Source organism: Zingiber officinale, chromosome 2B, assembly GCF_018446385.1.
Source record: "Zingiber officinale cultivar Zhangliang chromosome 2B, Zo_v1.1, whole genome shotgun sequence".
Classification (NCBI taxonomy): Eukaryota; Viridiplantae; Streptophyta; class Magnoliopsida; order Zingiberales; family Zingiberaceae; genus Zingiber; species Zingiber officinale.
This window is the reverse complement of record NC_055989.1, coordinates 35,677,211-35,692,810: the sequence shown is the minus strand read 5'-3', so window position 1 is coordinate 35,692,810 and position 15,600 is coordinate 35,677,211. Positions and strand designations below refer to the sequence as shown.

General features: G+C 32.9%; 1 long non-coding RNA gene across 8 annotated transcripts; it reads right to left on the bottom strand.

The window, feature by feature from the left end:
• Positions 1 to 8,271: 8,271 nt before the first annotated feature.
• LOC122045586 lies at positions 8,272 to 11,752 on the bottom strand. Of its 8 annotated transcripts, none has more exons than XR_006130028.1 (7): positions 11,404 to 11,752; positions 10,247 to 10,318; positions 9,663 to 9,768; positions 9,432 to 9,532; positions 9,217 to 9,366; positions 8,774 to 9,112; positions 8,272 to 8,608 (listed from the first exon to the last, which is right to left on the bottom strand). It is a non-coding gene; the product is annotated as an uncharacterized LOC122045586 (long non-coding RNA). The 8 variants fall into 8 exon arrangements; XR_006130027.1 differs by having other exon boundaries at positions 11,421 to 11,752; XR_006130024.1 differs by having other exon boundaries at positions 10,247 to 11,751.
• Between the last annotated feature and the right edge of the window lie 3,848 nt (positions 11,753 to 15,600).

Here is a 15,600-nt window from a genome sequence, read left to right as displayed (position 1 = left end):
AGTAGCCCGAGCTACAGACCTGCGATTGAGGGCCAGGAAGTACAAAGCGCAGGATGCAAGTCGGTATCGGCAGAGCTAAGCAGAGGCCCAGAACTGGAAGTATAGGCCAATGGGTCGGAAGCGGCAGAGCTACAGACCTGCGGTTGAGGGCCAGGAAGTACAAAGCGCAGGATGCGGGTTGAAGATCAGCGTGGCTATGTCTAGACAGTTAGGGCTGCAGGCCTGCGAGTTGGAGGCCTGGAAATGCGAACCACAGGTGCAGGCTGATGCGGGGACACAATGGATCGGAGGAGCTAAGTAATACGGGAGCGGAGAATCTCAACGGTCCGTCAGGGGTAATCATTACATACCAACGATGCGGGCGAAGGCGAAGGTTCCTGAAACGAAAAGATGCCCTCATAGCCAGTAGTAGCCTGCCAGCTGTCCCTCATTACAGGACAAAACCCAAGTGCGAAGGCGGAGGTTCCTAACAGAAAGATGCTTTCACAACAAATAGCAGCGCGACAGGTGTCCAGGACTAGAGGACAAAGCCGGGCGTCTAACGTTTTCTGACAGAGGGGCAGGTTCTAGCAGGAGGACGCATAAAAGGGGAGAAATCCCTCGTACGCAGGTACGCGCACACACTCCCTCGTCACTTTTTTCCACAACTGTTTTCCTTTTCTTCTTATGTCTGCTTTTTTCTGGGGAAAAAGGACCTGACTTGAGCGTCGGAGGGCCGGATCCGGGGACTTTTTCCCTGGGTTTTGGTCTCTAACGTGAGGGGGGGATCGTCTGAGTGTGCGCAGGGTCCTGCAGCCGCATCAGCCACCCGTGGGGAGCCTGCACCGCCCGTGACTTTCCGTCAACGCCCAGTCCACCGCGACCGACCTCCGTCCGACTCAGCTTCCGGACGGGATCAACTACCTAAATACAAAGGTGAATAAAATTTATATAAATATTTAGTGATTAAGCATTCAATTCCAAATATGTATAAATTGTATACATATCCAAATTAAATAGGTGTATAAAATTTATATAACTCCCTCCGATGGTGTATAAAAATTTATATAAATATTTGGTGATTAAGCATTCAATTCCAAATATGTTAAATTTTTATACATATTCGAATTATGAATAAAATTTGTTTGATATATATATATATATATATATATATATATATATATATATATATATATATATATATATATATATATATATATATATATATATATATATTTGAACCAGTCAAATATTATACTATCTATGTAAAAACATATTTTACTATAAAATTAAAGTTTCTATTTATTGTTTCTTTCATCTTTCTCTCTCTCTCTCTCTCTCTCTATATATATATATACCCCTATGGGTTTGGGAGAGGGGGAGGATTTGGGGAGAGTAGCAAGGAATAAAGGCATGTTCTAAACTATTTTATGAAATATTCGATTCATATAATTCATATAATGATGTTTAGGTATGGTAAACTCAACCATGTTTAAGATAATTTAGTATGTTATGTTAATTTTATATTTTTGGATGTGATTAAGTAAATAATTAATACGTATGCAAGGTTTTTATGATTTTTTTATATTTGCTACACCATAGGGATCGTAATATAATATTTTAATATATGTTGCATGTTTCTAACATTTGTATACTGCACTATATGGATCATAATACGTATGTGTTTTATTGGTAACAAATTTAATTAGGATTTTTAATTGATTTTTGAACAATCAAGCAATTATTAATTAAGTTAGAGAAATTGATTTAATTAACTATTAATTAATGGGATTAATTCATGAAAATATTTGAATGATTGGTAGTATTCGATGAAATTAGTTAAGAGTTAATTAAGAATGTTATTAGTTGATTAATTATTGGATTAGTTTGTTAACAAATTAAACTAATTAATCAATAGATTGAATAATGAGTTAATTGATAGATTAATTAATATACTAATTAATCCATTAATAATTTGACCAATTAATTGATTTAAGTAGATTGATTAAAGTATAAATGAATTAATCGATTGGTGATTAATTAATTCAATGAATGATTAATTGTCTAGTGTTCTATAATCTATAAGTTAAATAAGGTTTAATCTGTTGATTTTAGTTAATTAATCTAGGTATGGTGGATTAATTTAATGATACTTGATTGATTAAAGGTAATTAAGATTAACTATAAGGCAAGTTGCATTCGATTTAAACATAGATTGATCAATAAGTGATTAGGATTGATTAAAGTATGATTTAAATCCATGAATAGTGGAAGTAATTAGGAGACATGAAATTAATTGATTGTTACTTGATACATTGGAATAACTAGCTGACTGATTTATTTGATGTAATTAGATAATCATCTTAATTGAATAATTGTTGAGCTAACTAGGTTAGTAATCAATTTAATTAAGGACTAAGAGCAATAATGGAATGGGAAAAGGGTAGGGCTATAAACGAGCTGAGCCGAGCCGAACTTTGGGGTGTTCAAGATTGTTTGATAAGGTAATCGAGCCGAGCCAAGCCGAGCTTAAAATGAACCAAGCTTTTGAGATGAGTGTTCAAACTTGGCTTGGTTTATATTTTATGAGCTTGAGCTTGTTTGAAACTTGGCTTGATCTTAGTTCGTTTAGATGTTATCGAGCTCTTAATTCAAGCTTAGTTTGAGCTTGGTTTGAGCTTAGTTCGTTTAGATGTTATTAAGCTCTAAATTCAAGCTTGTTTGATTGTTTGAAACTTTTAGTTGTTTGATTGGTTATTGAGCTTGATAATTTAAACTTGTTTATTTATTTTATTATTTATTACATATTGAAAAGAATTTTATTAATGAATATTGTTCACAAACGTTAATGAGTTGAACACATAGGTATTCAAATTTGTTTCTTTAGTTTAACAAGTTGTTCAAACTTGTTTGTTTAAGTAATCTTGTGTATATTGAACAAACATAAACAAATTCTTACTAAGTCAAATACCAAACTTGTTCATGAACGCTTGGTTCATTTACAACCCTAGAAAAGGGTTACATTGTAGCCTTTTAATTATCATCAATTTAACTGCTAATCACTTTATTATTTATAATTAGTTTATTGATTTCGTTAATTGTTAACCACATGATTATTTCTAATTAGTTTATTGAATTTGTAATTGATTAAGTAATAAGATAAGGTTACAGATTGATTGTTTGATCTTGATGGTTAATCACTACCGTTAAGATAGACAATAGAATGATTAATGGTATATGATTAATTAATATTAGGATTTATTATTTAGTCTTATAAGTTGTCACTTAATGGGTTGATTTAATTAATGGATTAATAAGGTAATGAAGTAATGGATTAGATTGGCTAAATAAATCATTAAGAATAGAATTAAGAATAGGAAACGGGTAAGGAGTCAGACTTAGAAGTTACTAGAATTCTTACCAAAATGGAGGGAATGAGTAAGGAATCCGGCTTAAAAAGGGTTCGGTAAATCTTATCAAAACAAAAGAAGTCTGAAAATCCAGCTTAAGAAGAGTCCGATGAACCTTACCAAAAAAAAGAGGTATGGGAATTCGACTTAAAAAGGGTTCAGTGAACCTTACCAACACAAAAGAGGTCTACGAATCTAACTTAAGAAGGGTCCAGTGAACCTTACCCAAATAAAAGAAATTTGGGAATCCGACTTAAGAAGGGTCCAGTGAACCTTACCAAAGTAGAGGGATTTGAGAATCTGGCTTAAGAAGGATCCGATGAACCTTACCAACCTAGTACTATGACAAACGTTTGACCAAAGGATATGAGGTTAAGGTATAAAGTAGCTACACTTGATGATCTAAATTCATGTAATTTACAAAACTTACAAGCAAAAATAAAAGATAACAAAGGTTAAAAATTGAATGTTAATTTAAGGTAGTTTGGAGGTTCATGAAACTGAAGTCAGAGGTTATTCTTTATTGATATTTAACATGATAAAACCAAGTTTATGTTTATACTATAGAAATAGTTAAGGTTAAAATTATTTAACATATGTTTCATTTATGAAAAAATTCATGTTTATGTTTATGCAAGTAGTTAGGGTTAAAACTATTTAACATATGTTCTAATATGAAAATCCATGTTCATGTCTATGTTATATGAATGTTTGAGTTTAGGTTTGAGATTATCATGATTTATTTTAGTGCATATGACCAGATATATGTTGCTTAACAAAGTGTTTATATTTATGTTTGACAAGTTGTTACGAAACTAGACATAATGATAAGACCATATTTATGTCTATGCTATGCAAGAGGTTAAGTTTAGAATGCTTTAACATATGTCTACTTTTAGAATACATGGTTACATGGATTAATTATTGCATATCATGGTTTAAACATACTAAGTCTTTAGACTCATAGTATTGATTGTTGTAGGTGTCGGGACAAAAAGAGGATAGGCGGCTTTGACCTGTGAGCAGGCTCGGGACGATGGCAGTACAACCCAAAGACCTTCTAGATAATGCTTCAGCGTTAGTTAGTTGTTTTGTCTCTTTTAGGAAAATAAATTATAAACCTTTATGAAAAGTATTTGGCATCTACTAGTGGCTTACTGTTTTGAGAACTTAATGGGTCACCTTAATAATTTTAGAAATGATGCATAAGTTTTGAGAGCTTTCCTTTTGAGACGTTCCAATATTTTAAGGTGTAAAAAAAAAGTTTACCTATTCAATAGTATATTTAGGGGCATTTCAGTAAATGAGGGGTATACGTTTGGAATAAGAAATGAAGAAGGGAAAACTATATTAGATTTTACGATAGCATATGACCTTATATTAGCTAATACATTTTTTAAGAAAAGAGAAGAACACTTAGTCATGTTCAAAAGTGGGAATAATAAATCACAAATTAACTTTCTTATAGTTAGAAAGAAGGATAGAAAGATTTGTAAGGATTGCACTTAAAAAAGTTTAACTATCCAACATAGGTTAGTAGTGTTGGATATACGCCTCAAGCATAATATTAATAGAAAGAAAATATATTCAACTCCTAAAATTAAGTGGTAGAAGTTAAAGGATGGGAAATAAAATATATTTAAAGAGAAAGTAAGAGTACAAGTATTAAGTGAAAAATATGATAACTCTAATATGACATGGGATAAGATAGTATCAAAGTTGAAAATAGTAGCTAAGAGTATGCTCAGTGAGGCAAAGGGACATGCGCCACTAAATAAGGAATCTTACTGATGGAATGAGAAAGTACAAGAGAAAGCGAAGGAAAAATAAACAACTTATAAGGAATTATATATTTGTAAGAATGAGGAAAACTAAAAAAATATACAATAGATAAGAAAGAGGCTAAGAAAGTAGTGAATGAAGCAAAGAATAAAACTTTTGAATGATTATATCAAAAATTGGATACAAAAGAAAGGGAAAGAGACATTTATAGTATAGCTTAAGTGAGAGAAAGAAAGATAAAAGATTTTATCCAAATAAAATATATTAAAGATGAATATAATAGGACATTAGTAAACAATGGAGAAATAAATAAACTGTGGAAGATGTATTTTCATCAACTCTTTAATGAAGGTTTTGTTGGTATAGGGAGCACCATAATTGAACCTATATTTTGATATTATCAAAGGTTCAAGTAAAGTTGAAACGTCCCTAAATCTATGTTTGAATAATTAATGCCAATTTTTCCCTTTATTCAAATTTATAAATAATTAATCCAACAAAGAAAGCCAAGATATAAAGCAACTAATAGTTCTAAATTTCTTAACACAAATTCTAGGATTAATATTCTAGTAGAAACAATTGAATAAATGCGGAAACATACCTCCTGCATTAATTAGATCTCTATTTGTAAAGATTGCAAGGTCATCCCTTGGAAAAGCTTAACTACCCAACATATGTTAGTAGTATTGGATACATGTCTCAAGTATAATATTAATAGAAAGAAAATATATACAACTCCTAGAATTAAGTGGTGAAAGTTAAGGATGCGAACCAAAATATAATTAAGGAGAAAGTAGGAGTACAAGTATTAGGTGAAATATATGATAACTCTAATATGACATAGGATAAGATGGTATTAATGTTGAAAATAGTAGATAAGAGTATACTAGGTGAGGTAAAGGGACATGCACCACTAAATAAGAAATCTTGTTGATTGAATGAAAAAAGTACAAGAGAAAGGGAAGGAAAAATAAATAACTTATAAAGAATTATATATTTGTAAGAACGAAATTTTTTTTAAAAAATATACAATAGCTATGAAAGAGGCTAAGAAAGTATTGAATGAAGCAAAGAATAAAACTTGTGAATGATCATATCAAAAATTGGATACAAAAGAAATGGAAAGAGACATTTATAGTATAGCTTAAGTGAGAGAAAGGAAGACAAGAGATTTTATCCAAATAAAATGTATTAAAGATGAATATAATAGAATACTAGTAAACAATGGAGAAATAAATGAACTGTGGAAGATGTATTTTTATCAACTCTTTAATGAAGGTTTTGTTGGTACAGGGAACACCATAATTGAACCTATATTTTGATATTATCAAAGGTTCAATTTAAATTGAAATGCCCCTAAATCTACATTTGAATAATCAATTCTAATTTTTCCCTTTTATTTAAATTTATAAATAATTAATCCAACAAAGCAAGCCAAGTCGTAAATCAACTAATAGTTCTCAAATTCTTAACACAAATTCCAGGATTAATCTTCTAGTAGAAAAAATTGAATAAATGTGGAAACATACCTCCTGCATCAATTAGATCTAATGAGTCTAGACTCAACACATTCAAACCACACTTACTTGACATAAACATAAAGTAGATCATATGACCAACGAGTTTAACATAAATGCTGCATGACATAAACATAAAGTAAATCATATTACTAACATATTTAACATAAATGCGGCATGACATAAACATAAAATAAATCATATTACTAACGGGTTTAACATAAATGTGGCATGTCATAAACATAAAGTAACTCATATTACTATCAGGTTTAACATAAATACTTCATGATATAAACATAAAGAAAATCATATGGCTAATGATTTTAACATAAATGATGCATGACATAAATATAAAGTAAATCATATTACTAATGAGTTTAACATAAATGCAAAATGACATACATAAAATAAATCGTATTACTAACAGGTTTAAAATAAATGTAGTATGTCATAAACATAAAGCAAATCATATTACTATCGGGTTTAACATAAATGCGACATGACATAAATATAAAGAAAATCATATTACTAACGAGTTTAACATAAATTTTGCATGACATAAACATAAAGTAAATCATATTACTAAAGGGTTTAGCATAAATACGGCATGGCATAAAAAATAGAATAAATCATATTACTATAATATAAATGCGGCATAAAGTAAATTATATTACTATTAGGTTTAACATAAATGCAATATGACATAAAGCAAATCATATTACTAACGAGTTTAACATAGATGTTGCATGACATAAACATAAAGTAAATCATATTACTAACCAGTTTAATATAGATGCAGCATGACATAAACATAAACATAGTTAATAGAGTTCAGTTCAATGAAAGTGACCCCGTAACATAACCGTTTGATCAAACATTTACCCTAGCACTAGGTTGGTAGAAATCCGAACCTTGGAACGAAACCACTACCAATATATAGTTTGGCAAGCTCCCCTAGCGTAGGCCCCCGATTCATAACTCAACCCATACATAATTTGGTCAGCTCCCCAGGCTTAGGTCTTGATTCATAACTCAACCCATCCATAATTTGGTAAGCTCCTCGGGCTTAGGTCCCCGGTTTATACCCTACCCATATGTAAGCATAGTTTGGCCATAGCCAAATCATATTCTTCATAAACATTTCTTAGCCCCATACATATGTGTATATAACTTTTTCATAAATCCATACACTACAATAAAAATGGTCTACGACAACGGATATTATCCATTGTCGTAGGGTCAAAAAACTGTTATAATTGACAGCGTTGTAAAAGGCATTGCCCTACAACAACGGTTTTGAATCCGTTATCTTTGTAGACATTCGACAACGTTTTTTATCCGTTGTTGTTTATATGCTCAAAATTTTTTTAACCCTATACGATAATATTTTAAAATCATTGTCGTAAATAATTTTAATATGTTTTACAACGGATAAAACTGTTGTCTTTTATCGCTTTTTACAAAAAAAAATTCATTGTGGTTACGTACTTTTTACAACGTTTCTAACTGTTGTCTTTAATATTCATGTTATAATATGATAATAACAAACAACCAATCTTTATTTAATATAAATAAACCATCAATACAAAACTAAATATTTACTATATTCAATCCATAAAAATGTTATCTTCAAATTTCAAAAATTAACTACATATCAAAATGAGAAAATAATAGCTATACATGTAATCAAAATCCAAAATATGTTGATCACTGTCACTCTCACTGTCTAATTCAAAATATGTTATACATGTTATCTTCATTGTCACTATCTGATTCAGAGTAGGATCTTCTTTTGTGCTTTGTTGAAGCCTTTAATTTCGTCTCCCTTGCTTTTGCATCTACCTTCACCTTACCAGCAGCTTCAAGCTTCTACTCCCAAAGCTATTCTTCTCCTCGTACTCCAGTCTAGAGTTGGCCTTACTACACAAGTTAGAAAAGAAGAGGAAGGAAAGCTGTCAGTGTTTTCCTAGCTAGGAAATGGGAATTAAATGGCCAAATTGAAAATAAAACACATTGGTATTTTCTGATTTCTGAAAGAACATTCGAGAATATATATATATATATATATATATATATAATATTTACCTTTGAGCCGAGAAGCAACACTTCCATTTTACATGTAAGGATAAACTAGTAGCTTTTCAGTAGCAGTCATGCAGAATCCACAAAGCCTAAGGATGTGTCTGTGAATTGCTAGGCTGATCATTTCCACTTCAGCTTTAAATTGTATCTCTCCGCCTGCCGCATTACCGTCATTGAGTCTTTTAACAGCGACTAAGGTTCTGTCTTGTAGCTTCCCTTTGTAGACAATTCCAAAGCCACCTTTGCAAAGTGAGTTTTTGCTGCTGAAACCATTTGTTGCTATTTGAAGCTCCCTGAACTGAAACCTTTTCAAATTGCCAAGGCAGATTACTTTGTGTTGATCTGAGCAAATGAGTTAGTAGTTGTCACTATGTACAATTAGATTATAAATATAATTAATGGTGTTAAAATTAGGGCTGATATAGTTATCTATTTCAAAATATTACCATTTGCATCGAAGAATACTTGCTAGCTACGCCTTTTATGGCACCAAATAAGTAGACCAAGTGCAAGGCTAATGAAATAGATGCACGCGAGACCGTAAGCTAATGGGCGAATTATTGTATGGCTTTTCGACTTTTGTATAGTTTGATCACCTTCAAGAGTAAGAAAATTGTTCAGGCGAGATTATATGTCATATATTTGCAAAACAAGATAGTACCGGGAGAATCATTATTTATGTTGAAGGACATAGGTATAGGAATTGCCCCATAGCATTCTTTCTCATTGCCAGTTGGACAAATTAAGGCATTTCTGACGACACTGCAAGTGAAGTAAAATATTGCAAGATCTTACTCAAGTAACGATAAAGCTCTAACATAGTAAGTTATCTTCTCCTTGAACATTAATTATATAAAATCTTAAGCTTACATTAAGGCAATTAAGGACTTACTTAAATGTTCTTCCAAGAAATCTTGGCACAAGACCACTCAAATTAAACCCAAAGCTATTCTTCTCTTGGTACTCCCAAAGTTATTGTAGGTTTAAAGGAAGTGCATCTCACAAAGAGAAAAAATCAATGTTAACTCTTCTAGTATCTCATGAGTCAAAACACTAGGGATTCAGTGCATCATAAAGCATAATCTTAGTATTTCTAAAATGTAACTACCATATAGTGCTCAATTTTCCTACCATCTATGTTATACATCATGTATAAGTGAGGAAATATTTCTAAACAATCATATTGCTAATATTGAAATTTCAGGCAGATACTACATCAATTTTATCCATAATCACAATAATGACTTTTTGACAACTTCCCTAAGATTATAGTTGGCAAAATAACAAATCCTTGAAGTAAATTCCCAGCATTGGAAATAGTAAATTCTGTAAATTTTTCTTCATCTATAAACTAACTTTTGGAAAAATAGCAAAGAATCAAACAAATATGTATGTGTTTGAGAGGTATTGAATACTAAAAGATTCATTAGAAAGAAAATTACACACTAAGGAAGAAACATAAGGTCAAATTTTTACCTTATGCAGATGTGAGAAGGCACACTTGAACAAACAACCAATTCACTTCTTGGAACAAATCAACAAGAATCTCTGTCACACAGATGCAAAACAATGCTTAGAACCTGTAGACTTTTAACACTATTAAGTGCAAACTAAATAGCTGAAGAAAAGACATGTAAATGTAACAAAAATTCAGCAAATCTGCAAGTGTATTTAAAGAAAGAACTGTCATGTATCTGCAAATGAAAATTTGAAAGAACTTCTAGAGTAAAATATAGAGAAGAATTACATCCAATACCCGTATAGATCAGAGAATTTCTAAGCAACAAGGGGCCATTATATTGCAATAGTCAACTAGCTAATTTCTAATTATAATATCTGAGATTTGACAGTTAGTTCTAATAACTTCCTCGAGTCATATATAGAGAAATTTTATAGTAACTAGCTATAACATATTAAAGCATACATTCTAAGATATCAGGGTCTTTGCATAAGAACAGTTTTATTCTAATCAACACTTGTAACCTACAATACTATAGTAATTTACCAAAAAGAGGTCTTTATCCAATCTCAATGGAATAGGACAATACAATATAAAGCACGAAGAATCAATCAAGACACCGATGCTAGTATTTCCTATGACCATATATTAATTACGCATTTTTGAAAGTACACAAACTCAACACAGATTAAAAACATTATACGAAAAACAAGCAGATTGAATCTAAACCTAGAACAAAATTCCTAATTCAAGAATAAAAAAAAAAACCCCAGATCTGAGGAAGCCCTAGAACCTAAAACATCTATCATCTCACTATAATCAACAGATCGACCGAGAAGATTATATGTCCGAGTGAAAACTGATATGATCAAGCAGCGAACGGGCTCCTCACCGATGCCCTAAATAAAATACCGGCGGAAGCCAGAAAGAGGATCTCGAGATTGTAGAGACATAGATCGGAAAAACAAACAAATAACACATAAGAAAGACAAGAAGAGGGATCTTTCCTAGGTCTAGGGACATGACAATGGAGGAGGCACAACGCGAATAGCCTGAAGCTCGGCGGTGACACTCAACATGGTGATAAAAACTGAAGGCGCAGGTGAAGGGTCGGAGGAGGAAGGCGGAGGTGGGGGCGGCAGCGGGGACTTCAGCGGAGGCGCATCCAACATACCTTATATTCTTGCGTACCTTGAGTTGTACTAGTCGTACAAGTATCCGGGGTTGCCAACAGCCACATCTGCCATGGCAATAGGAGGAGAAGAACATGGAATTGGAATTTCTAATGAGGCGCACTCGGCTTCTCGAGGGTACGGTCGTAAGATCCGACGGGCGATCTTGGAGTAGGAGAGCACACCGTCATGGAGGGAGAACTAGCGGAGGCGCCACCCCTTCTTGTTGCGCGATCACAGGAAGACATGAAGAGATCATACGAGATGAGGGAAAGAAAAATAGATTAGGGTTCGAGAATGCTAAGGGGGAAAACACGGCGCCAAAAGGTTTTCGGAGAGAGAGAAAGCAAAATTATAAAGGGAGCAAATGGCAAATGAATAAAGTCAAAGACAACAGTTTTATCAAAACCTGTTGTCGTAGCCCCTAAAAAAGCGCTTAAAGATAACAAGTTTAGAAACTGTTGTAAAAAGTGTTGTTGATTTAAAAGGAAATCGCTCAATGACAACAGTTTTCATAAAATCGTTATCTTTTATATTTAATTAGGAGTTCAAAGACAATGATTTTGTCAAAAACAGTTATCTTTGAGCAAATTTGCAATGATTTCTCTTAAAATCGTTGTCTTTGGAGTATTGTCTTTTAACATTTTTGTTGTAGTGATAGCATACATAATCATTAAAACATGGCCAAGACCCAAAACACTGGTCGCGACCACCAAGTATTTAAACAACATAAAAGGTTTAACGCATAAACATTCTTTAAACATGGTATTTATATACTATATGGCCTGGATAATGCATCAAGAAAAATACTTAAACAACATAAAAAGATCAATGCATAAGCGTTCTTTAAGCATGATATTTATACCCTATATGTTCTAGATAACACATCAAGAAATAGGTACTTAAGCAACATAAAAAGATCAATGCATAAGTGTTCTTTAAGCATGGTATTTACAACCTATATGTTCTAGATAACACATCAAGAAAATAAACAAATAGGTATTGAACGTGCCTTTTGTGTTTAAACGACCATAGAATCCACTTTGGATGCGACAGAACTAGGGGATGGTGGTTTCTCTCCTATATGATAGGAGCAACATCTCTCTTTGCCCCTTAGGTCTTATTTATTGGTTGCTCAAAGACTAGGTCTAATATTTAAATGATTTATTACCAAGTTTGTTTATTTATGGCTCAAGACTAGGTCCAATGATTTAATACCAAATATATTAAATCCTATATGTGCAATTAATAAAGACTTATCAAACACCTATTAATAAAGACTAGATCCAATAATTAAATGATTTAATACCAATGTATTAATTCATATATGTACATTTATTAACCATAATAGGAGTGTATTTAGTAGGCATATTTTGAGATTTAAATTAAATATTTTAACTTATTTTAATTATGCATTGGGGTTTTACGTGAACTGGGTTTGGACACTATAATTCCTCCACCCTTAAATACAATTCCGTCCTCGAAATTAAAACTTACCGAACAAGTCTTGGTAGTGACTTTTCATGTCCTCCTCTGTCTCCCAAGTAGCTTCCTTCTTAGAGTAATTGAGTCACTTAACCTTGACATTTTTTATCACCTTGTTCTATAGCTTCCTCTTTTGTCTGTCTAAAATTTGTGTAGGCTTTCTCAGGTTAAATTAAGTATGTAATTTTGTTTTTTTTTTCATGATTCATTTTTCTAGCACTTTCATCTATTTAGTCCTTATTTATCTCTTTTCTTGTATCAAATATTTTTTTTTTTTTAATTTATTGATATATGTTCTTATTAGAGGTATTTTTGCTTTCCATATTTTCTTTGCAATCATTATCATTATCTATTTGAGGTTTGTGAAAGTTTGCTAAAAGTTAAATTTTATCTTGTCTATATGGTGAATGTTATTGTTTGTTGCTAATGGACATTTAATTTGAAATTTTAATGCAATCTATTGCGAAGACTCTATACCTGATTTATCTTGCCTTATATTTGATATAAAACTAAAGTTGTACAGTGTTGCTTTTCAACAAAAGCATACACGGTTATCTTCATTTATCTATTTTTTCTTTCTATTTATTATTGTAGATGGATATGCCCCAGAAGCACTGCTCACTTGGCCAAATAATTTGGTATGACATAAAATGGATTCTTGCCGTTTTCCTTATGTTGGGTTTTTCAGGTCGCGAAAACTGTTTTTCGCGTCGTGAAAATTCCGAATCACCCAAAGCCGTAGATCCGTGCAAAGAAAAATTTCGAAAACACAAATACGAGTTTTATACTACGATCTACAGTAGATCTACAAAGGAAAAACCATTTTACCTTCGATGCGTGCCCTTGTAAAATCCCGCTCGTCCAAGGTACTTGTCGGATCTCCAAAGTATCAAGGTAGATACTTCTCTAGTGATATCCACACGAACAAGGAGTGTCTCCCACACTCAAAGGATGGAGAAGAGAGCCCTAAGTGTGCTAGCACTTTCTAGAGCTCTCGAATGGGATTGGAAAGGAAGAAAAGAAGAAGGTATAAAAGAAATCTTATACACTCACTAGTAGTATCCTTCCTTTGTGACCTTCACTCTTCCTTTGCTCTTGGATTCACTCAACCATCTTCTCCTCCATGAAAAGTCACGGCAACAACAGCAAGAAGGAGGAAGAAAACTAGGAAGAAGATGATCCAATTACCACACATTAATTCACACTAAATGAAACCAATTCAACCTTTAGTGTGGCCGGCCACACACAATGTACCCCCCTCATTAATGTGGCCGGCCACATTAAAACCAAAGGGGAGAGTGTAACCCCCATGAGGTGGCATACCTCATGAGGTGGCATACCTCATGAGGTGGAGGTGATGTGGCAAGGATGAGTCATCCTTATGATGTGGCAATACATCAAGTCTAACTTGATGTTTCAAATTCCATTTGGTCAAGTCAAAATTGACCAATTTCTTCCTTGTTGAGTTAAATCCAACCTTTGATTCAAGTCAATTTCAATTTAATGAATCTCAATTCATTAATATAAATTGACTCAATGAATCAAATTTAAATTAGACTCATTCAACAATTGAATCTAATTGAGTCTAACTCAATAAGTCTAATTCGAATCCAATCTTTGGTGCATCATATGAACCTAATCCAATTGGTTCATCATATGAACCTAATTTCCATCCACTTGTTCTTTGTGTGTGACCCAATAGGTTCTTGTAACGTTGGCAATGTTTATAAACTCCTTTAGAAACATAAGCAATGAGCGGCATCTAGCAATACATCATTGCTACCCAAGTTACAAGAAATGTTGAGATCCAACATCACCTTGTGACTACTAATTGTGACTCCTCACAATATGTGACATTGTCCTTCTATCCTTGACATCTAGATTGATCAATATGAGGCATAGACCGTGTCATCCTCTAATCAATCTAAATCTTGAACTCCAAGTAGACTCACTCGATCAAATGAGCTCAACATCTAATGTTGACTCATTTAGGCATGGCCATGCACTTCGTGGTCTAACTCTATCAAGAATATTGATGTCGCTCCCGTCATATGGGAGGGATAGATCTCATCTACATCACTCACATCCCTCTGCATAATTTGTTACATACCCAGTAATCGCCTTTATAGTCCACCCTGTTATGGGTGACGTTTAACGAAACCAAAGTACATAACTCCTTATGTAGGGATCCATGGTGACTTCAGGTCTAAGGACTAATAGTCATACTAATAGCCACATGAGAAAGTATATGACACTCATATAACGATCCATGATACTTTCTCATGGCGGGTCATTCAGTATACATTCTCTAATGCATACCCATGTGTCAGCTTGATATCTCTATATCCATGACTTGTGAGATCAAGTCATCGAGCTGACCTACATGCTAGTCTTATTGTATTAACATTGTCCCTGAATGTTAATACTCGACTAGGAATAAATTAGAGTAGTGTTCCCTATATCATCTCACTATCGATTCAACTAATCGATTGATATAGGTATGAACCTTCTACTCAAGGACGCTACTATACTTATTTTATCTGGCACTAATACAAATAAGCATAATAACCAAAACCAAATGCTTTAATATATATATAAGAATATGATATACATGAGTCCATACAATCATCAAATAATTGGCTCTAGGACTCTAACTAACACCTTATGGAAGCAATAGCACATCATCTCTACTACAATGCTTTTGTAGTTAGGTT